Source organism: Protopterus annectens, chromosome 4.part1 (genome assembly GCF_019279795.1).
Source record: "Protopterus annectens isolate FY-2018-M chromosome 4.part1, PAN1.0, whole genome shotgun sequence".
Taxonomy (NCBI): Eukaryota; Metazoa; Chordata; order Ceratodontiformes; family Protopteridae; genus Protopterus; species Protopterus annectens.
The window spans coordinates 555,871,605-555,896,941 of NC_056734.1; the positions used below are offsets into that span (position 1 = coordinate 555,871,605).

The window sequence follows — 25,337 nt, forward strand, 5'->3', positions numbered from 1 at the left end:
ACGCTGAACCCTTTACAGATGCAAAAACTACCTCACTAACAACAGTAAAGCCATCATTGCAAAAATCTGCCTAATTTCTACATTACTCTATACTTCTCCCATACTAATTAATCTAATAAAGGTGACTTAAACAAACTAACTATCTGCTGCAACAAAATTGTGAAGTTTTCCACCAACTCAGCCTTCAGGACCCATCACCATCTAGCTCTCAGACAATTATCCTGGCTGGAATTACCAAACTTACTTACCTTTAACCAACTTACAACTGCCCACCAAATACTATACTACCCGGAAAAAAAGCCCAGCCCTTCCAGGCCTACTAAATCACTATATAAACAAACGTGTACTAAGATCCACCAACAAAGCGCTAACTGAAATAACCAAAAGCAGGAATAGCTCAGGCGACTCACTCTACCACAGTGCTACTGCTAAAATATGGAATACCATTCTTCCGGAAAGAGGATCTTAGACAGTAAACTTACCTTTAAAAACCTTCTTCAGTCCACTTAGCCAACTCTTAGAAATGTACCTGCACAGACCCAGGATAATCTCCTACCAAAGCAAATATTACAGTTTAGTGCACATATACTCCCTTCTATCATTACAAAGACACCCCTGCCATATCCTCGTGCTCTCCTCTAACACAGCACATGTCTCCTACTCTGAACGTTAAACCTTCTTTTATATCCTTCTAGTTCAAGCTCACCCCAAAATGTACTAATCACTGATTTCTCCTACTACTGTATGGTACACACTCAGAAACTCCCAAAGTCTACATCAGCAGCATACCAAATACTTATTCTTGTACAAATATCTGTATGTAATACCCACCTATTTGTTGTTGTGTGTTTTGGCTTTTCCCAGTTAGGGGTCGCCACAGCGGTACTCTGGTCCACTAATGATTGGCAATAGATTTTTACATGCCGAGTTGCCAGCTCTGACGCACAACCTTCAACGAAGATATGCCCATTCACACATGTCTCCACACAGAAGACGCTCTAGCTGAGAATCGAACAGGACAACGTCGTACTGTGAGGCAACAATGCTACCGCAGCACCACCACCGCAGTCTAATACCCACCTATTTGTAATGTAAATTATTGTATAACAGCTATATCCATTTTACTGTTTTCTACTCAATTTTTATGCAAATAGTTTTTAATCATATTGTTTTATTTTAATTGAACTAGTAAGGTAAAGTATTGATAACAGCTATATCCATATTACTGTTTTCTATTCAAGTTTTTTTTTTTATGTGTTTTGTTTTTAAGCCTACTATTTGTATTTTAATAGAGCTTTTCTCCTGGGGCCTCCACTGAAAATGGGCTTCTTGTCCATTCAGACTCTCTCAGTAAACAAATGTAAAATAAATAAATAAAATCAACTTTGGATTATGATTTCAAATCAAAAAGACATTTGAGTGAATATTCTTGATGAGAAAATATATAGTTCCCTTTAAAAATTCATACATAATATTCAAATTGTGATTCAGAATAGTCAGTCTAGATTTCATAGTTTCATAGGTTCATAGGTAGGTACTAGGCTATTGGCCCTGGGGCCTATATAAGCCTAGCCAAAAAGGTTCCTTGGCTTTAAAGAAGCTAAATACCGTTCTTTTAAATTAGTTGAAGGAACAGTTGTCTTTAAGCTGCTGGTAAATATTGCTAAAAAATTATAATACAGTTACACACAGAAAGTTCTGCTTACATATAATATCTGTAATCGCCAGTGCATTTTACCAACAAAATAACATAAGTGGTTATAGTTCTACCTACTTGAGTTGAAGTCTATAGTGGATATTATACTTTGGTTTCTGCCACTGATGTCAGGTGCTGCGAAAGTTATATCAAATTACATGGTCATTTATGATAAAAATTCTCATCAAGAAGAAGGAACAAAGACTGAAAAAAAAACCAGTAACCCTGCTTCAAACAGCTGTCGCCAGTGAAAAGGGAAGAAAGGGGAAGCAGCATGGATAGTGTATGTAACGCAGACTCCTGTCCAGTGTCTGATTTATCCGGGATGTTAATGGCGATAGAGTTTATAGATATGTTTCTTTTGCAGATCTAATATTTTGGTAATGCCCTTTAAAAATAACAGTAGGACTTCCTCTTAAAGACTACATCCCTTGATGATGTGTTTGCTGTTTAAGTCTTCTGCATTTGGTATAATATCTAATAACTTACTTTACTGATATGTAAAATTTTAATTATACTACACTGACTTTACATTCTTACAGCTGAACACAGCTTTCTCGTCTGAGAAACTGTTACCTGACTGGGTTAACTTTTTCAGTTTTAAGAGTTTCATGATTACAGTCAAAAAGGATGTGGTTAAAATGGACAAATCATTTTCTGCTTTTGGTTTGATTCATTAAGAGTTTGAACGGCTGAGACGTTGGGCACTTTCTGACAAATGTTATTTTTAAAAAAAAAGTTCGCTGTATTATTGTCTTATTATGACAGGTAAGAGAATTAAGTACAATATTTATGTTTTTATTTAGCTAATTATGTGATTGCTTTATTAGATCAAAAATCCTTGCTGCTGTTTTTCCACTGGTATTGTCATCTTATGTTACTTTGAGAGTATGCAAAGAAAATATTTTTATTGGTTTATTCAAAACACTTCATTAAAAAGTATAAGTGTTGTATCTGTTCACCCAAAACCCTTTATTAAAAAAAAAAATATATATATATATATATATATATATATATATATATTTCAGTATAATATTTGCATAGGAAGTTTACTAATAAGCATACTTAAAGATCTAATTCTGTCAAGGTCACAGAGTTATTGCACAGCATGATTCTCTTGGAACACTTCTGCTTATTCAATTGTAGTAAGTATTTCTGTCAGAATGTTTTGTTTTGATTAGCCGTGATATTGTTTTCCTATTTTTCTTCCTCACCCACCAAGTCTGACCAGAATCCACTTCAGCTTATCTGTTTTTGATCATGTTTGTAACAATAACAGTCCTTGCTGTTGATTGTTATGTTAATATTGCAATGGGAATGCTGACCAATGTCTTACTACATTTCCTGTTAGTATCATCACCATTTCATCTAGACATGTTAATTGTTTTCTACATTATCATTATTAACATATAACCTCACAGCTTTTCACAGTCACTACAAACTAGCACAGTGTAAAGGGCAATGCATTGTTGATCCACTGTGTGCAAAAGTTAGGATATCTACATACAAATATTTTAACTGCAAAGCAGGTACCACCATATATTTTCTTTTAAAAGATCTGCACCCTGCCTTTGGTCCCTTAGTGACTAAAACTAGCAACAAAATATGGCAGCCACCTATTTTTTAACCTGCCTTCTATACATTAACCTACCTGGTAATACATAATTGTTATATGACAATATTTCTAATACTAATCTGACTATTTAAAAACTCTTTAGAAAATGAATAAAAAACTTCATATATACCAACATAAATAAGCAATGCACCAACATAGGACTAGTTTACACATTGATGTAAGAATGTTAATAAAAATGTGTCATAGATAATGAATATAATTCTGAAAACAAGCAGAATGTTTGTAAAATATTATAAATATATAAATATTTATATATAACTATATAAATATTATAAATCTCATTGAGAGTTGAAGGTAGAATAGTGTGTTTTGTGCAATTCAATAGCCATTTATCCTTAGAAACAATAAATCAGCAGAGTATGTAAACGTTACAGTACTCATCAACAGGTTTGTTCTTAAAACAGGTTTTAAGCATTCAAAGGAAGAAATGTTGCTCATTCAAGACTAAAAATCAGAATGCAGAGATCTATATACATTTTATAAGCAATGCTTGGATGAGTTTGAGTATCAATTCTATTCATAAAAGAGACCTGCATTGTCTGTAATGGGTTATATAAGAACCAGTTTAATAACAACAATTCTATTTAAAATGTGTGTGTGTGTGTGTGTGTGTGTGTGTGTGTGTGTGTGTGTGTGTGTGTGTGTGTGTGTTTGTGTGTGGACATCTCTATGACTGTGTCCGTGCATTTGTGTGCATGTAAGAAATATAGAAAATGCATTATCATTGAAATGTTATTAATCTTACATAGGGCAGAAATCTCAGTAAGTTAAATTCATTTCTGAAGTATTTAATCAATAGAACAGTGGTTCCATTTATAAGTAACTCTTAAAACACTTCTCACAGCTTGGTGACTGCAGGCAAAACTATGACTATTTCAAAGAGATACTGTTTTTAACTATGCCATTCTTATATCATGAAAGTTTCATTCTCACAATTGAGTCTGAAATCCAGATTACAGGGGAAGCATACTCACCCATAAACTCATCCAAGCAGTTAGCAGAATAGTTTTTCACTGTGATGGGCAAAATTGAAACAAACAAAACATGTTTCCTCAGTTCAATAAGTGACTATTTTGCACTAGGCTATGAGCTTTTAACTGGTCTATTTTCGGCCATCAAAAAATATTAAATCTAATGGCTGTGCATAGAATGCTACTCAACGAACAGCACTTTTAACAAACAGGCATGTCTTCAAAAACAAAGTCATTGAATAGCCATAGTTGGCCAACCTAAAAAACTGCGATCTAGTACTAGCTTACCAGTAACTTAGCTTTAACAGAACCTGCACTTTCCCCAATTTAGTGTGACCTCAGAGTTGGTATATATAATTAATGGGGGGGGGGGGGCACAACAGAAGAATTCAGTGAACACAGGAGAATACTTATGTGGGGGTCTTCTCCCTTCACAGCCCCCTATGTGCACCCCCCACAGCCCCTGCTAATTATATATACCAACTCTGAGGTCGCACTAAATTGGAGAAGTGGCAGGTTCTGTTAATGCTAAGTTACCAGTAAGCTAGTAGTAGATAGTGATTTCTTTATGTTCATCAACTATGTTCTTTCGATGAATTTTTTTCAAAGATATGCCTGTTCGTTTAAAGTGCTCTTTGTTGAGTAATGTATGATGTACGGCCACTTGATTTAATATTTCTTCAATGGCCAAACATATAATCGCTTTTAACAAGGTGTTTCCTGTAGTCCAGGGATGATTCTCTCATCTTCAACTTGCCTACTGTGTGACTGTGAACAAGTCACTTAACCATCAAGTACTACTGGGGAATTAGATTAGGTTTCACAGTTATCTACTAGCCTACCTGCCTAATAACTACTTATAATGGTAAACCAAAAGAAAAGAAAATTGACTTAGACATGGGCCGTAAAGTTTCTGAATACACTTCAGACTGAACTTTTAGCTGCTTTGTATTGTATATCAGTGATAATTGAGAGTTCAGAAATATCCTGTCTATGTAAATCAGCTAGTTCAGGAAAATCCCTGTTGATATGGAGGATATGCAAACAGTCTGAAGCATTCAGTAGTACAGTAATGGGATGAGAGAAAAATATCTGGAAGTAGGAAACACCAAAGTTTTTTGACTCCATGCCTATGATGAGGATCAGATCAAGCAAGAAATGCTAGCCTTTGCTGATTTTTACAATGACATGAACGAATAGTCTTGTTTTCCTTAGTAACTTAATAGTTTTATAAATTACCATTCATCTTAGTCAATCTCCTGCCCCAGTAAGTGTAAAATGTGTAATGTTTCCTTAGCTACGCATGTGCTGACTGTTTGAGAGATACATAATCATTAAAACAAGTCATACTAATATATTTGCATGTCTCATGTAATGTAACTCAAGTTTAAATCTACTTCTTGTCTGTGCAGAATGTTGTGCACATAATGGCTGCTACTTTTTCTTATTTATTTTGTGTATGACCCAAACTATGGCTGGAAATTGTCTTCTGATCACTTCCTGTACTCAGTTCTCAAATATACTTATGAACAAATACTATTATGAACCTCTAGTCACTGAAGGCCAGTAAGAAGTCATTTCATGGGGGATGCTCACTGCCTGGCCTCTTTTATGATTTTTTCCCAGTCTACATTCTCCAGTTTTATATGAACCAGGAGTCCATGAAAGATTTTAAGTGCAGGATTAGACTCAGTGTCAAACTAATTTTTTTAAAAGATAGTGCTATGACCATGAATGTATAAGAAGAAAACCAGCAGAGTGTTAATTCATAAAAAAAAAAAAAAAATGGAACTAGAACCATCAGTACAGTATGCAGTGCTCTAAATGCCATTTAACAGAGGTTGATAAAAAAGAATGACATTAAAGAGCAATTAAAAGCAGACTATCCTTCCAGACTTGATAAGAATATAAGCGCAGCGTTGTAGTGTTATGGTTTGGTCTTACATGCTGCAGCTCAAACTCAAGTAGCTGTGAAAGATATGGCACAGTGTGTAACGCAAAGCAGAGCAAACTCACATGCCTGCATATTAAGTAACCTTGAACAAGTTAGCTTACTTTCACATGCACTTAGGTCATGTATGAAAATGGACCCCAGACTGCACTTGATTTGTCTAGTTAGCAGTTAATAAGGAGGGGAGACAGGTGTTAGCTAGGTGCAGACTCTTCATTTCTGCTCCACACTGTCTGCTATTTAATCACAATGTAGAAGAAGTTTAGTAGCGAATACTGAGGCTATGAGATATCAGTAGTATTCATTCTATTATCTGAGGCTCAGTACCCTCATTTTTCATTTGCCTATTGTATAATTCTGAACAATTCACTTATTCAGGAAATTAATCGTCTCATCCATGAAATGAGGCATGTTTGCTTCAGTATAAATAAATAGAACAATCTGCACTGCAAAGAGCATATGTACATGTGGTATGCACACTTCTAAAATGATTACAGATGGCATTGCTGGTGCTCAAGTATTTTTTTTGTCCATGATGAGTTATACTTGAGCTTCCTATAAGGTTCACATGTAGTTTCCTATGCTAGCATTACTGGACACAACTTCCCACTGCATTTCTCAAGGTCACTACTTTAAAATGCACTCTGCACAGACTGCCATACAAAGTATCTTGCTACGTTTCTACCTTGGCTAGGGCTTCCCATCTAGCGAATGCACTTTGCAGGTTGTGAAACTACACCACATAGATATTCTTTGGTTCAGTCTTAAGCTAGTGTCCATGTTACTTTGGTAACAGTGGTAACCCAGTTGTGTCAAGGGCAGTTACAAAATGTTTGCTTTGAGTACTCATTTTATATTCCAGAAGAATAAAGTTCACATTGATATCAGATGCCAATTATGCTTCCCTGCCTTTGCACCCTCACATAATTAAGTTGTCAGCATCAGTTTATTGGCTCTATATCAGGCACCCCATCTGTGAGCTCTGGAGAGAAGGCTTGATCACTGGTCAGTCATTTCATCACTATTTATTTATTTATTTATTTATTGACATTTGTTAACCGGGTTTGTCCAACTGGGCTTGTGGCCCATTTTCAGTGGAGACCCGAGGAGAAAAGCTCCAGTAGTACATTTTAAACAAGTGCAATTTTAAACAATATTGATATAATAGCAATTATAGCAAAAATATTCACATATGTTGGGTTACATGCATAAAGTTAAAGTTGCATTAAAAAAAAGCTAAGTAACAATTTTACATTGATATAGTTCAATACACAAACAATAACAATTTTTTGTTTGTATAAAATTATGCAAATGCATAGTAGACACATTGGAGAGAGAGGTGTAATGAGGTACCAAGTATGGTCCTTTTGAGGGTACATAAAGGGAAGAAAGACTAGGTAGGGTCATGGCAAGGGCAGGTTCTGGAATTGAGAAAATAAGCTTTTAGTTCATTTTTAAAGTGTGAGGTATGGGAGATTGAACGTAAGTCAAGGGGAAGTTTGTTCCAAGCATGGGCAAGGGAGTGTTTGTAGATTAGTTTGCCTACTGACCTTTTTGGGTGGTAGATATCAAGTAATTGTTGGTTAGAAGTACGGAGGGTCCGGGATGGGATGTAGATGGAGACTAAGGAAGATAGAGATGGACAGAAGGAGGATTTGTAAAGAATAGAGTGTAGCATATGAAATTGATAAGATAGCAGAAATTGGGGAAGTTCAAGCCATTGAAGAGACTTTAAAGAAATGCAGTGGTGTGAGTTGTATGGGGAGTTAGTAATGAATCTGGCTATTTTATGGTAAGTCTGTTGGAGTTTGTTTAGAGTGGAGGCCTGGATACTGGTAAGAACTGGGGCGGCATATAAGAGGGAGCGGAGGAGGAGTGCCTGGCCCAGGGTAAGTCTAGATTCAGGGGTTAGGAATTTTTTGTTCCGATATAGCAGACCTAGTTTCTGGTTTGTTTTTTTTTTATACATTGGAGTATGTGTAGGTTGAACTTTAGTTCATTATTAATAATGACCCCTAGGAGTTTTATGTGGGTGTCAGGTTGGATAGTTGTATTGTTAGAAATTGTAATAAAAAAGGAGGTTTTGTGATGAGAAAGAGAACGGGGAAGGAAAAGTAGGAGTTTGGTCTTTTTGGGATTTAGGATCAGTAGGTTGTGAGAGAGCCATTGTTCAGTGGATAGTAGGGCCTGTTGGGTCAGGGAGTGTAATTCAGGAATGTTATTTGAGATTGAAATAAGTGTGGAGTCATCGGCATACTGAATAAGGGAGGATTCTTTACATGAGGTGTAAAGATCATTGGTGAAGATGCTAAACAAAAGGGGTCCCAAGATGGAGCCTTGGGGAGCACCAGTGGAGATAGGAAGGAAAGGTGAAGATGAGATAGAGCCAGTTTACAGATTGTTCCCTGCCAGATAGGTAACTATTAAACCAGGCAAGTGCAGGGGGGGGATAGGTGGAGATTTGTGAGTTTGGATAGTAGTAGAGGATGATAGGCAGTATCAAAGACTTTGGAAAGATCTAGGAAGAGACAAAAAATGAATTTATTGTTGTCTAGGGCCTCTGCAATGATATGAGTGAAGGAGAGGAGGGCAGTGGTGGTGCTGTGGTGAGGACGAAATCCATGTTTGGTAGGGGTAAGTAAGTGGTGTGTGAGGAGGTGATTGAAAAGCTGTGAGTGAATAAATTTTTCTAATATCTTGGAGAGGGGGGACAGAATAGCAATGGGTCGGTAGTTTGAGGGGTCAGTGGGGTTTCCACCTTTATGAAGAGGGATAGTGAAGAAAGATTTCAAAAGGGTGGGGACAGGTGATTCCAGAATAGATTGATTAATTAGTATAGATATAGGATAGGCAATTGAGTCAGCAGCAAGTTTTAGGAATGTAGGAGATAGATTATCAGTGGAAGGAGAGTAAGGTTTTAGCTTGAGTAGTAGAGATTTGATGTAAGTAATGGGAAATGGCTCAAAAGAAAACAAAGTTGTGTTAGTGGGACTTGGAGGGGTGGGTGTCGAAGTAGAGGTTGGCTTAGAGGTTACCAGATTTTGGATGGAAGAGATAAAGTGTTTATTCAGGAGGGTAGCTGTTTCCTGAGAGGAAGAGTTAGGGTATGGGGAGGGATTAGTGGGCTTTCCAGGATAGAGGATGTTGTTGAGAGTTGACCAAAATTTTCAAGGACTGGATTTGTTGTTAAGCTGAGCAGAGCTATAGTATAACTTTTTGTCATTAGTTGTATGTTTTTTTGCAAGGTTCCGCAGTTGCCTGTATTTTTGAAGAAAAGGTGGTTGTTTAGTTTTAGTCCAGGTTTTCCAAGCACAATCTCTTTGTTTCATAAGGGACCTAGTCTCTTTGGAGAGCCAGGGAGCATGATTTGATTTTGCTCTGATCTTCCTAGAGGGAGTTAAGGAGTTTAGAGTATTCATGAAGATGCTATTGAAAGTGCTTTCAGCATCATTTAGGGGGAGGTGTTTTAGGATGGACCAATCTATGTTGTAGAGAATGGAGTTAAATTAGGATGAATTAAAAGTCGATAGTTTTCGACAGTCTTTGATAAGGTAGGGTTTAGGAATATGGGAGTAGTGTCTTAAGATGGTGGTAGGGAGATGATCACTGAGGGAGTCAGGTAAGGTGGTGGGATTGTGGTATTGGTGGGGGGAATTGGTAAGGATCCAGTCTATGATGGAGCTGGAAGTGGAATTTTTATGGAAGCGAGTGGGAGGTGTTATAAGTTGGTGGAAGCCGTGTAGGTGGATACTGAGTTGGGGGGAGTCAGTTGTGAGTTTGGACCAATCAATGTTGACATCACCAAGGATAAGTGTCTCATAGGGTATGTTGTGGGAGAACCAGGATAGGATGTTTTCAAGAATGGGCAGATTGTTACCAGGAGGAAGGTAGATAGAGGCAATTGCAAGTTTTTTTGTGGGGATTCAGATGGCAGTTAAGGATGATGATTTCAGCTGGGAGGAAGTCAGGAACTGGGGAAGGGTATGGTGAGAGGTTAAGGTTATTTGAGTAGAGGATGGCCATGCCACCACCTTTTTTTTACAGGTCTATCAGATTGGAAGATATTATAACCTGGTAGGAGTATTTCACTATTTGAGATTTGTGGCTTGATCCAGGTTTCAGATAGGGAGAGGATGTGAGGGGTATTGAGAGCTATCCATGAGTGCAGCTCAGTGACTTTATTTGCTAGACACTGAATATTCAATGAGTAAATAGTTAAGTATTTGGACAAAGATGATTGTTGTGACTGAGGTTGTTGACTGTTAGAGGAGTAAGATGGGGGCAGTGTAGAGGTAGTTTTGGGGAGAGAAAAGGGGGCCAGGGTTGGGATGGATATCTCCAGAACAAAGTAGGTTTTTAGTGAGGAGAGAGTGTGTAGTACATGCTCGATGGAGTTTGTAATAGTTTTGACTTAGCTTTGTGGGAAGGTTTAAAGGTCTGTATTATGGATAGTTTATATAGACTTGAGGGAGAGGTAATAAAGGGATTAGGGGAGATCGTAAACGATGAAGTAGTTGGATATATGTTGTATGAGTGAAAAGTTGGTGAACATAGGAGTGGGTTAGACAGATTGGAGTGGTAAGAGGTGGAGATAGAAAGAATAAGGAGTAGTGTAGAAGATGTTAGAAAATATTACATGTTGGAATAAAATATGGTCAGATAAAGTAGGTAGAGACAGTGTTATAGAGGAAGTGGTGTTGACAAGATTGACAGATTAGTACGGTGGTTGTGGCAATAGACAGGAAGTGGAATTGTAGTGGCTAGTGGGACAGGAAGGGGAGGGATAGTTAGGTATAAAGGTAATTGTAATGGGGTGAATGGGAATGGGGGTAGGGTAGGGGAGCAAAGTGAGCCCGAGCGTAGCGAGGGCGAACTGAGCAGAGCTAGCACTCTAGTCAAGATGAAGTCATAGAAACAATCAGAAAAAGATAGTGAAAAACTAGCTTGAGAGACAAGGATATAACGTTTCTAAAGGTATAGTCACCATTAATAAAATAAAACAAATGAAATATGAGCAGAAGTAAGCTTACAAAAGGACACTGGCCTCAGCTACACAAGTAGATTTACTTGAAGCAAACCCAGTGCTGTATGGTTAAAATAAGCTACAATAGAGAGGGGCTTTGGAGGGGGAGATAGAGGTATTACTAGCAGCTAAAAGCAGGGTAAAAATTAAAAAAATAATAATATGTAAGAGCCTGAAGACAGTAAAATAGGGCAGGTGCACTAGGAAAGGCAGTTATGAGTGAGGCTAGAAATGAATTTAGGGAAGGGTAAAGTACAGAACAGGAGAATATATACAGAAACAGTATGAGGATAATGGGTAACCAAAGAGAAAGGATAGGAGCTGCTGGTGTCTGCTTTTTGTGGTGACTAGCAAAAAAACACTGTAAATTCTTGTTGTGCTTATAAAGTCTAGCATTAATTAAAAGATTAGCTTATGCAGTAGTTATTTACTGGGACACATACTTCAGTGGTATTATTTTAAGCTTAAAATGGTAGCTTCTGGCCAGGTACATTCCAATTGGTGCATTGTACTCAATAATGGGTCTGATGAGGGAAGAGTAGAGGGGCACCACTACATCCCTAGATCTTGATGCGAACCCTTTCGTGATCAGATGGGTCACATAGAAGGATTTTCTAACCACCTTGGCAACATGGTTATCAAAGGAAAGCTGACTATCTACTTGGGTTCCTAGCTCCCTTATTACTTCTTCAGATTTCAAGGGGTTACCTCCTATGTGGTAGTTTGTGGGTACTCTGTTTTTCCCAAAGGGGATTACTACTCATTTTTTAACATTTAGCTGGAGACCATGGCTTTGACAAAATGCATCAGTCTCATTAAGGCCCTTCTGGAGGATATCCATGTCGCCTGAGACTCTGTTATAGCACCCAGTTTGCAGTCATCTGCAAACTTGGTCAGCCACAGCCCTTCAGTGCTTGCCTGTACTTTTGAGAAGTATATGCCAAACAGGAGGGGCCCCAGGACAGAGTCCTGAGGCACAATGCTTGTTACTGGTCTGGATTTGGACATAGATCCCACTACTCCTACTTTGTGGGATCTGTCTGAGAGCCAGTTTGTGATCCATCTTGTGATGTAAGGGTTTATGCCCAGGTTGGTGAGTTTATCAATAATACCCGAATGGGGAATGGTGTCAAACGCTTTAGCAAGGTCAAGGTAAACCATGTGTACCTCCTTTCCCTTATCTATAACCTGAGTAACTGTCTCAAAGAAGTCCACCAGGTTCAGGAGGTATGATTTGCCCTTGATGAAGCCGAACTGTCTGGGGTCAAGGGGTTCTCAATCTCTCCATTTATGAGTTCCATAATGATTCGCTCCATTGCCTCACAGATCAGACTGGTCAGGCTTATTGGTCAGTAGTTCCCAGGGTCGGTTGTGGGCCCACCCTTGTGCAGCGGAACCACCATTGCTGTGCGCCATTCTATGGGCACATATCCTGTTGAGAGGCTAAGAGTGAACAGGGTATTCAGATGCGGGGTTAATTCATTTTGGAGCTCGCATATGAAACAGCCTGGGACACCATCTGGTCCCATGGAGGCAATGTTTTTAGCTTTAGATAGAGCCTTATTAACCAACATATCAGTAATAATTGGAGTTACACAATCCCCTGGAATAGCAATAGGCCCTGCAGGTGGTGAGGGGGGGGGGGATTTGCACTGAACCTGTCAGCCAAGATGTTGGCAATGTCAGTGGGGTCAGTGTATTTTGTTCCATTTTGTACTAGCTCAGAACAGACCTGAGCATTGCCATTTAGATTTTTGACGTAACCATAGAAGGCCTTATGGTTATCCTTGGCATCCTTGGCAACTTTCTTTTCGAAATTGGCTTTAGTTGACTTGATGAGGGCCCTCAATTTCTTACTAATGCTGATCAGGGATGATTTTTCTACTTGAGATTTGGCCTTTTTTTGTATAAGTCTCCTCCTTTTATTGTATAGTTTGCTTATGGCCAGGGTCCACCAGACTGGTTTCTTCTTGCTTGAGGAAGGAGTCTTGGTTTTATTTGGGATAGCACAGTCCATGCAATCCTGAAGATGTATATAAAGTGCCTTGGTAGGATTCTGCATCCTGGATATCATTATCCTTCTACAAGGGAATAGTGAAGCTTTCCACTTCTGACGCAAGTAGTTTGACGTTTGCTTTGGAAAGTTTTTTTTACGATGGTTTCTTTGACTGGGGGAGATGGAGGGGTGAGGATGTCCAGGGTTATCAGTTTGTGGTCTGATCTGACCAGAGAGGGAGTGATAACGGATGTGGTACAATGGGCGCCCATATTTGTGATGACTAAATCCAATATGTTGTCCCCACTAGTGGGAGAACATACCAGTTGTTCAAGGGCATTTGAATTTATAAATTCTATGAACCGCTGGGCATAGGAGCTAGAACTTTGGTAGTTCACCCAGTCTATACCAGGGTAGTTGAAATCACCAAAAATTATGGTGTTGGGTAGGACCTTTATATTTTCCAATGCCTCAAGATATGCTGAGTGAGCATCTTGGGACATGGTGGGCGATTTATAACAGGCTACAACTTGAAATGTGGTTTTTCCTGCTGACAGTTGCGCATGGATGATCTCTGGGGCATCATGCTGGACCACTAACCTGGAGATGTGGGTATCCTTGATGAATATGGATACACCTCCGCCCTTTGTACTGCGATCTGGTAACTGAGGCCGGAAGGTATGATATGAATTGTAACCTAGTAGTGCTGGGGTGCTCTCTGGAGCCTTGAACCAGGTTTCCCTCACTGCACAAACATTGATTTTCTCCATACTGAGGAGAGCCTCAAGTGCATGCATTTTGAGGTTGAGACTTCTGACGTTGAGTAGCATTACCCTTAGTTTTTGGTTACCTGTGCTGGTTACGGTGGTTGGTTTGTCCTTTGAGACTTGCCTAAAAAAGGCACTATGGGGACGGCAAGAGCCTTGGCCAGTATTTGAAAGCCTAGGGGTGACAGGTGCAAACCATCTCTGGCAAAACAACGAGGCTTGTCTATCATGTCATCCCAGGCAGACAGACACTGGATCCCCTTAGAATGACACCAGAAGCTTAGCCAATTGTTGAAATTGATCATTTTGTCTTTGTATTGTGGTATCATTCTAGGTGAAGGTAGTATGCTACTCAAGGTCAGGGTCATACCAGCTTGAGCTACATGATCAGAGAGCTCCTCAATGTCTCTTTTCATGTAGTCCAGGGAGGTACGTCTTAGATCATTCACACCAACATGTACAATGACAGCATCATACTTGTACCTGTTCTGAAGTGACCTAAGTGCCTGTGTTATGTGGCGTGTTCTAGCACCCGACAGGCAGCTGACAGTAACCTTCTCCTTGTTCAGCCTGATGAGTGGAACATCTGTGCACTTTACTATAGAGTCTTCTATTACTAGCGTGTTGGGTATGGTGTTTTGCCTTAGGGGTTGTCATGAGGCACACTGCTGAGGTGAATTATGAGTTTTCTGGTTTGTGTTTGGAGGTGCAGGTTGCTTGCTTGTCTGCTTTGGAGGGCCCTGTTTCTTTTTCAGATTGGTACCTAGTGCCTCCGAATATGTTTTTGTGTATTTATGTGTATGTTTTGCCGGTGCTTGTTTTGTAGATCCATGTGTGACTGGTGGTGTGATGCTAGTGTGTCTCTTCTCCTCTTGACTGTCTGTTATAGTCATGGGTTGAGAGTGCTTAGCCTCCAGTCTGGCTGTGTATTTGCATCTCTCACAAGTGTTTGTGTCTAGAGGTAAGAGGAGAGGGTTGTCTGTATACATGAAGCAGTTGTGACATTGCCTCAGGATGCCCAATTCCACCAGATGAACTGGAGAGCACACCTGAAGCTGACCTCTAGACATGCTTGGAAAAGTAAATTTCACTTGTCTTGCGGACAATCGAGGGTCTTATGCTGTATTATAATAGTGTTGTCTAGGAGATTTGGAAAATAATAGTGCTGTCTAGGAGATTTGGACAAGTGCTGATTTGGGTTATGCAAGTGCTGCAATAAGAGCAGTTGATCTGAAGCACTTAAGTTGCGGCTTGCCTAGTTCTAAGGGAAAATTTGCAGCGCAGACTTTGTGGAGCCAGGAATTGTATACCCCAGCTAACCGGCGCTGCCCGACGCTGTTCTGTGCACAAGACCGTGCAAAAAGAGAGTTGCAGGGCTTTAAGAGAGAGAGATCAAGGAGTTTGGAATTGACCCAAAATGGCCAATAAAACTACAGTTTCTATGCAGTAACCACTTCTACAGGGACAGGTAGGTTGCTCAGTGTTAACCACTGCCACAGGTGAACACAGAGACTTCCCTTTAGCCCAAGTAAGCACTGGCCTCCAAGAAACTTACAAACAGTTCAGAACAGCAACTCTGCAACTGAACTTTTTTTAAAATGATAGAAAGTTTTAAAATAGCAAGATTTTTTTGTTTTTGTTTAAGGATAGCAGAGACACACAAGTAGCAAACTAGTCAGAACAGTGCAATAAATGACCCCAACACGTGTGTGCTAGGTCAGAGGCAGGTAAAATGCAATTAAAAAAAAAAACGATTTTAAATTAAGTGCAACACAAAAAATGCAATATATATATATATATATATATATATATATATATATATATATATATCAACTCCAGGGTCACACAACATTGGAGAGGGAGCAAATCCCAGGTTTTTGCCTTGAATATTGATTGTCGACCAAATGAGCTGTCGACCAAATGAATGTCGATCAAATGGTCTGTCTATCTTATGAAGTAGACCCATGTATATATATATATATATATATATATATATATATATATATATATATATATATATATATATATATTTGCAGTTTTGCATTTATATTTTATTAAGTGTTATTACTGACAAACTAACTCCTCAGAAAATTGTCAATGATAGCTTTATATGTGAGACTAGAAATTCAGAGTTATAGGCAAAGTGTTCCACTCCCCACCAAAATGGCATTGAAAAACAATGTTTTTGAATTTGGTATGTGTTTGCTCACCACTGAAATACTTTCAAATTATTTCATCCACACAGATTCAGTATTATCTAATAGGTCATACATGTTTGGCTCACAGAATATTGGATTATTAATGTGTTTAATAAGGCTGCCATAATTAGTCTGCAATTAAAAGTATACACTTTTAGATGCTGATGCCTATCAGAGTAATTCAGCATTGTAAATCTTTGGATCTTTTTGTAAAGTACCCCTCAGAACTTTTCAAATTCTTTGGTTCTTTGAGAAATAGGTAGTAAATCAGGCCTTGTCCTCGGTACCAAGTCTAATTAATGATTCACATAGTGTAGTCAAAATCAAAGCACTCTTAGATGTGTTAGTCCAATGTATTTGACAGCTGTGCTTGACTAAAGCTATGATTAAAGGAAAGTTTATTATTAAGATTCACCCCAATGTCCTTGTACTGTTCTACTGCTAAAGAGGGGTCTATAATAAAATCTTTCTAAGTCTAACAATATCAAATACGATACTGTTGAGACGAGAATACCAAAAGCGCACTACATTGAACGTTTAAATGGAAAATCTCCCTAGGGGGAGATTTCCATTTACTTCAATGTAGTGCATTCTCGGAGTTGGTATATTTAAGTAGGGGGGTGCAGGGGGGCTTGCCCCCTGCCTAAACACTATTTAGTTTTTTTTTTTTTTTGGTTTCGATGGTTTAAGACTTTGATCACTAAAGTTTGATCTGTAGTGATTCGAAGTTTTAAACCTTCGAGATTATAATATAGACCCACTAAAGAGTTACTAGTCACTAGTTATGTAGGGCATGTATTTTATTATTTGTACCAAAGTGGTTATAATTTAATGATAGTTTTATAGGAGTACATTTTATTATTTTTTTATTAGAAGTACTAGCAGATCATTTCTCAATGTTAATTTTTCTGTCATATTTGTACCTACTAACAGTGGAAATGACCCAAATAGTTCTTTGCAGTATGTGCGTAACCAGTAGATGTAAGCACAGCCCCAAAGCTTGCAGCCATCTACAAATTCAGAACACCAGCTTTTCGATGTGGTGTTACATGAGGTCATGAATACAGTGAGCAGGACTGAATTTAATATGGCTCCCTGGAAGACACCACAGTTAGTGAGTTTGTAGGATGATCTGATGTTCTTAATATAAACAGATGATATTCCCCAGTGGGGCCAGTATTTAATCCAAGTCAGAATTTCTCTTCTTGGGTTCGAAGAGTGGAATAGAAGTGAAAAGCTGAAGGATCCACTTGGAACATGTGAACAAACTGAGAAAACTATATCTGTCTTGGCCAACAAAGGGTCATCTGAATCAGCTTCTTTTTTTCTTTCATTGCTCTTGGTGTTACAGAGATTGATGAGAAGGCAAAATGGAGTCCTCGATCATATGAAATAGAGAAGGCATTGATTGCCCAGATGTGAACATAAGTTTTCTAGCTATTGCCTGTTTTGGAATGCAAATAAGTCTGTGACAACATCTATTACTTCATAAGGATGTTGTTGCTGCTGCATTTATGTTGCTATGAATGCAAGTTGCCTCTAGATACTTTTCACACTGATAGCTAAAATTCACAATTCTGACCTGTAAAGCAGACTATGAATGTGATGTCCCTTGTTTGTTGCTGTACCACATCACTGATCTGTCATATGTTGTCACTGTCATGATAGCTGGCTTAAGAACACATTAAAATCTGCATAGTATTCATTATGGCCATTGTCTCTTTCACATTTCATTGCCCATTCCTGACTTTCCTGGATTTCCCCACCTGCAATATATATATTTTTTTTGTATGGAGAGGTGATGTCCCCATGTGCATAGTCTGAGGCATCAGAGTGGTGCAACAGGTAGCATTCTCATGTTTGATGCAGAAGGCTGTGGGTTCTATTCCCACACCAGGTAGATGGATTGCTAACATTCCAGTGAAGCATGGAGGATGAGGGATGCTGCATTTCCAAGTGTGTCATGCTTTGGATGAGATGTTAAACTGAGGCCCCATCTGCCTGAGTTGGGGTTATGTAACAGATCCCATGGCACCCATCAGAAATAGTAAGGAAGTTCCCATATGTTCTCACCAAGTTTCCCCTAATAGTATAAATACTACAATGGGTCTCCCCTGAAAAGAGGGTACTAGCCTTGTGGGACTAACCCAGTCAGCAAAGAATAAATATAATTTCCAGATTGAGGAGAAAATAGACAGTGTAACTGACAACATTCCCTAGTTTCTTCTTGGAAGATATTTGAAACAGGCATTTTCCAGTTATTTGTAGATGTGGATTCTTTTCATGCTTAGGCGGACCAATGAACAACAGTGCAAGCCATTTGCTGAAGACTTTGTGCTTAATGAAAATGCCAATGGACAAAAGGTAAAATGATTAACAGGAGCTTTCCAGTGTGAACTTTAGATACTGAGTGATCCTGGACCTTAGGAGTAGGGATTTAAACGTAGGCATTCTTCATGTCAAGAGTCATTAGAAGGGCATCTTTTGACAGTAAAGGCAAAACTTACTGCAAGGCATGCATTTTTTAACCTTTTCACTAACAAGAGTGTATTTACCAGAGGCAAACCCAAAAAGGGTGTCTACTCTCTTTGCTTAGGAGTAAGAACACTCTTGAGTGAAACCTCCTTTCTTGCTTAGAGAATACAACTACTCTCATGGCTCTACATTCAAGGAGATCAGTCAATGTGGCTATGGCTAGATGGACTGATTTCTGAGATGATGAGGCATACCCAGCAAGGAAGTAAAAGCTGACAATGCTATTGAAAAGTCATATGTAACGTTCTCCCGTATGCATTTATCTTAAGTCCGTAGGAACTAGTTTCTGGAACAAGAGGAGATTCTCCTAGCCAAGAGGTTTGAGCATTAGAGGGTGGGAGAAGGGAAAGGTAAAATTACTTTTCAGCACTAACAATTAGAAACATTGATGAAGGAGATCTATCACTGATCTTCTCTCCTGCCACCTGGCTTGGTCACTTCAAGCCATTTCAGGCCTGCTTTTTTATCTATATATTGCCTTATTTCCTTATACCGTTCTACCCCAGCCTGTTTTCTGTAAAAAGACCACTTCTTAGTTGGGTAATTTCATATGTAATTTGGGATGGGAGATAAAAATGTTGCTTCACTAAATGCCCTTCTTCTTGAGGTTTTAACGATTTCTCATTGAGTGGCTGAAAAGATTCATTCTTAATGAGAAGAACATTTAAATGCTGAGTGTTAGATCTGATTAATGCATATGATTAAAAACTGTATCTGCAGTAGCAGCATTGGCAAACACACACACATCATGTTTTTCACATTTTATTGAGGGGCTCCCAACTCAGAATGGGTCTGTGCAAGCTTTGAAATCCCCCCCTCCCACTCACAGATTCATCTGTAGTTTCTTTGGCTAACTCCTTTATTTTGACTTAAAATATCAACCTAATATTGTATCATGAGTGTTTTACAGTTAATTTTCCTGATACATTGAATCATAGAGTTGCCCAGTTTCTTCCCAAACCTATCTGGCACACTACTTTCCTTTTCATATGAAAGAGTATCAGAGCATGGTGCCAGCATGAATTGTCTGTTAGTATCAGGGAACGTTTACTCTAGGATCTACAATTCTCCTAGACTCTATTGAAATGGTGTGAAATTTTAAGTGTAATGACTGGGAGTTTGGTAATAAAAAGCATTATCAAAGATGTCCTCAGATGCCTGCATTATGGGAAGTATAGCCAAGATTCCATACCCATGATGTGAAGGTACCTTTTCTATAGGAATGACAGGTCCATAATGCAGAATTCAAAGTGATGTTGCCTCACATTCATAGTCTCACCAAAACAGGGTAAGCCAAATCCTCCTCACCTAGGACTACCTCTGACAACCTCTCTGGATACAGAGTTCACTTTTTATTCAGCTGAAAAGTGGTTTCTCAATTTGAAGTAGTTGGAGGCTACAATAATGATGGTGTAGCCCTTAGTCAGATCATCCCATAGATTTCTATGAATTTTGCAGTAGTCAGGTTGAGTTGGAACTAAGAAAGATATTGCAAAATAATGATAATACTGAAACGACAGTAAGATCGGTAGTTATACAACAATCAGAGGTCTGGAGAGAAGGGCTAAAGATCTATTGAATGGTAAATATTCTGAAACCGTTGTGGCATAAAAAGATAAAGCCCTAAATATGTCACAGATTACCTGAGTTTTATTAGCTGCTTGATCACGTATCACATGCCATTGCTGCCAAACTGATCACTGCCAGATGGAAGGAACAATGAAATAATGGGATCCAGTGCAGGGAAGACATTGGCTAGGCTATGCAAGCCAGTGACAGTTGCCAATGCTGTCCACATGAAGGAGCATTAGTGAACTGACGAAGAGGTATACAATGTCCCTATGGTGACATAGGCACCCACATCTCAACCCAAGAAGAGGGGATAAACTTTCATGCGAAAAGCATTCACGTTGAGTGGATACCAGTTAGAACACCAGACTCTCTGATGTTGGCCTTGAATGACAGCCCCTCCAAATGGCACTCATCTTAGGGGAGCGAAAGGAGGAATCCTCACCCCTGGAGAATTAATGAGTCCAAGTCTAATGGAGACTGGTATTAAGGTCAGTAGTCAGATGAGAAAAAAACACCTAGAGAAAAATCAACTAAAATTGTTGGAACCACCTATCATGGAGATGAATGAGAAGAAAAAGGTTAGTACAGGGCTCTTGTCAAAAACTAGCAACTTTCAAGGACACTCAGTAACTGGCAGCTGTGCTACAGCTCTGGTACACGAGCTAAAATAGCTGAGGGCCAGCTTATTTCTGAGGTGACTGTCACACTGTCTGCTTAGGGGCCAAAACAAGTAGGACAGTGGACATATGAACTTGGTCTTCTCTGAAACCATGGTCATCAGGCCTCAGTGGGACCAACAGGGGTGTATAGCCATCCAATCTTCTCCCCACAAATTCTTAGATCAGTATTTTCCAGGGTCTTTCCATCTTGAAGGCCTTTTACTTTTGCCTTGGGAATTCCTTAAACTTTACCCAATTACTACATGTAGTGGAAGCCTCAATTTGTAAGGGAGGGGCAGACATCACTTGCTCATTACGAGCAATTTCTTTTTACAAAAAAACAAGGCTTCGTACTCTCCTAAGGAGGGTTTCCTTATTAGACGTTTTCTCAGCATGTTATGATTTTCAGCCAGTCAAAATAGACATAAAAAAGTGGTAATCCTTTGTTATTTCTGGAAACATCATAAGCCACCAACAATTCTCAAAATTAGAAAATATAAATACAGAAACAAATCATCTGTTAAATACAGCAACAACAAAATGTCAAGCACAAAAACAGGCTTTACTGCTCATGTAGTTTTCATGGAAGCAACTGAAGTGGTTAAACGAAAACAGCAACTGTTCACTTTTATCTAACTAAAGACAGTCCAGGTTATTTACAGATAAGCTTACAGATGATGTGCATAACAGTGGCAGTAATGGTGGGGTAACACAATACTACTCTGACATCTGATTGTTCAGATTGTTCTTGAAGTCTTTTCAAAAGGCTGATGTCCATACACCAAAGTCCATATGCTCAAGTACAGTGAAAAGACAGTGATACTTATTCCTATAATGGGCATATATTTAACCAAGATTTAAAGTGGTCATTCAAGATACTCAGTTGTTTCTGTGCTGTGGGCATTGCACTGATTGTCGGTACTATCCAAGATCATCTTTAAGGAGAGTTTTCTATCTTTCTTGGTCTTTATGAGGTGGGGTGTGGTTAAAAAGGCATAGCTCTCCTGCTTGTACACTCACAGACGCCCAAATCCTTGTAAAGTGTTCAGCTGGTGACAGACTGTTAGAGGTTCTGAGGACATGGGTCAAGTTGCCATGGGAAGGGTCTTTGGTCATTGTGCTTTCCTCAGTGTTGATTTTTCTGTCTCACTAGTGAGACAGTAAGTACTCTTCACTGAAGAATTTCCAGGGTAGCCTGGAAAATGAGCCTTTTCCTGCTTTTTCCTGCAAGGATGATAAAAGATGAAGGATGAAAAGCTTGCTAACGTTTCTGTTTGATTGTTCTTTATTCTTTTGGATAATTGGTTGTTATAATTTTTAAGCTCTTTGACTACTTTAATGAAATGTCATATTAAACTGTTGGTGTATCAGGACTTCACATTATGAAATGCATACACTTTCAAAAGAACATTTCAGCTTGGGTTTATACTTTCTGTACAGATTATGTTTGGAAAATGCTCATTTCAAATGTAAATAGAAAACATACCAAAAATTCTTGCCAGATGTTGCATTTCATCTGCATCACATTATCTAGCAGCAGTCTGACTGCAATTCTAATAATTCTTCAAAGCATCACTTGCTGCTAGTTTGCTTTTTTGTCAGTGTTGGTGCTCACTTGGCTACATAGGTAGTGATGGCCCTTTCATATGTAAATGTGTATTCCATTACTAGAATATATAGAATTTAATGTTAGTTGGTATTAGAAATGTAACAAAACTTGGTCCACTGTTTTGTTCCAATAAGAAATCAATACCTGTTCTTTTTTACTGAATGTTTGATGGCAAACGTCATGGAGATAGCATATGACAAGGTCCTATGAAAGATGATTTGGGCAGTCATGCAATTATTCAAAATTCTGAGAATATTGGCAGAATTTGCACAATGACCCAGTGAATCAATTACAAACAGCATTCAGGCTGACAGAGGGCTTCCCAGTAGGAAAGGGTATGTATCAGCATTCATCTCTGAACCCACTGCTGTTCTTACTGGCAATGGACTCCATTAGCAAACAGATTGGAGGTGACAGATCAGTAAAACTACTGTATGAAGGGTGGCATTACAAACAGACTATGAACAGGAACTTCAGCAAAGGATAATAGACTGGAATGCACAACTGACAGGACATGAGATATATCTGAGTACAGACAAGATAAATATCATGGCAGTAAATGGGGGGAAATCAAAAGAAGCTGAAAACCAAGATAAAAGGAAAAATAGTGGAACAGGTAATCAACTTTCAAGTATCTGAGATTCTTATGACTAGAAGCAGAGCTGCTGTAGCCATCTAGTGCAGATTGAGGGGTAGTGTGTGATAGAAAAATGCCAAAGAAGCTAAAAGAAAAGGTGGACAAAACATTGCTGCAGCCAGTGCTTCTGTATACATAAAAATCTGGTCATGAAGGCAGAGAAGCTGAAGAAACTTGAGGTGATATTGATGAAGTACCTGAGTTTAGTGGTAGGATGCAAACTGAGACAAAAGAAGAAACGAGTACATGAAAGCAAAAGCCAAAATAGCCCTAGATGCAGAAAAGGCCACGAGCAACAGATTACTGTGGTTTAATCACATGTGCAGAAAAGCAGGCAATGATGTTGTGAAGGAATGATAGGAGGAAGGAAAGGGGAAACAAGAATATCAAAACCAAAAGACTGAGGGATTGTGTGAGACAGAACCGGAGACAGTCAGGCATAGCAGTTGAAGAAAGTGGAAGAATAATATTGGAACGAGAGAGGTGGCGACAGCTGAAGCAACCATCCATGTAGAAAAATGGGAAACAATGGGATTGATGATGATCATGATGCTGATGCAGATGGCAAATTTCTGCATGTTTGTTTTATGAATATGGCTCCATATTCTGGATTAATAAATGGGTTCTAAGATACCTGAGGACAGGTGAGCTATCACAAGCACTGATCCTTTCGATATTTAACACCCAGCACTATCTGCATTGCATACCTCATTATCCCCTGTTGCCCACTCATCCTGACTCTCTGCCTGCTCTTCTAGGTTATATGACAAAATTAATATATAATTAATGGATGGCACTATAGCATAGGGATTATCGCTGCCTTCTTACAGCTTTACGGTCTGAAGTTCAATTCCTGCATCTTATCTTTCCCGCAGCAACATTTTCATAGTCTCATTTTGAACATGTGGGTTTTCACGCTTTTGTAGCTTCCTCCAACATTCCAACAGCACATTGTCATTTCCCAGCTATTGTGCTCTCTGCACAGAGTCCGCATGTCCTCATTGTATGTGGTCCTCATGTTCTCATTGTATGTGGTCCACATGTCCTCATTGTATTTGGTCCGCATGTCCTCATTGTATGTGGCAGGGTGTTATTTTGGTCAGAATTTCCCCACATCCACAAGACATGCTGACATGAAATGACCTTTAAATTTCCATCATCTGGGTGTGTGTGTGTGGGGAATCTATTCACATGCCCTTTATCATGCAAATACATTTAAAAAGAAATATCTGGTTTATAGAATATATGAGAATATTAAATATGATTCCTTTCAGTTTTAATTACTATCCTTCAAACTGATGCACAGGTGAGTTTAATTTCATAACAGCAAATTACTTATTTCCAAGCTTGGTGGTACCTGTGCTATGCTAGACCTGGAAAAATGTTTTGGTGTCTCTCTTTCCAGTATTTCAAAATGCACCACTATTCCTCATTATGTGCTGCATATCAGAACACACAAGAGTTCTGTGGTTGTGAAAATACACATCAGTATGAGTGTCTGCGGGCATCATTCTCAGTAACCATGCAATCGTCTACCATTACTCAGCCGTTTATAACATTCTTCCTCTTCCCTCCACTCTCTCTCACTGTCTTTCTACAAATTCAAGAATCAACTTACTGGAAAAACCTTTCATGCATCATACTAGTCACTGAACATCGCCAACATTAAACGTTTACCATCTTGACTTCAGTTCTGCTAGTACACCATCATAAGCAAATTCATGCATGCTGCTTTTTTCTAAATGAAATATCTAGAAAATGTGTGCAAAAAAAAAAAAAAACAATGCAAAGAGATATATGTCATTTTCCTACTGAAAAAAATTTGGTAAATTGTAACAGTTGACCTTATCTAACATTTGTTGAAGAAGTTGCTAATCGTATTTCCTAATTTTTTTAAATGGTTGTATTAGAATGCTGTTCATTTCAATGAAATACCTTTCACTTACTTTTACTATGAATGTGGTTTTATTACCAGAACGAGCCTGCATAGATGCAAATGTCTATGCCCAGGTTTGATCCACATGCTGTGATATGATAACATTTAAGAGTTGAACAGCAAGCTAACAGAGGTTGCAGTTATCTACCCT

The 25,337-nt window shown here is 38.7% G+C and overlaps 1 protein-coding gene across 1 annotated transcript in view; it reads left to right on the forward strand.

Annotated features, from left to right (window-relative positions):
* Nucleotides 1-2,067: 2,067 nt before the first annotated feature.
* Nucleotides 2,068-25,337, forward strand: part of LOC122800960 (G-protein coupled receptor 55-like) — a 529,630-nt gene continuing 506,360 nt past the window's right edge. Inside the window, exon 1 of the mRNA XM_044070365.1 lies at nucleotides 2,068-2,464. The gene's annotated coding sequence lies outside the window, so the exon portion shown is untranslated. The remainder of the gene's footprint in view (nucleotides 2,465-25,337) is intronic.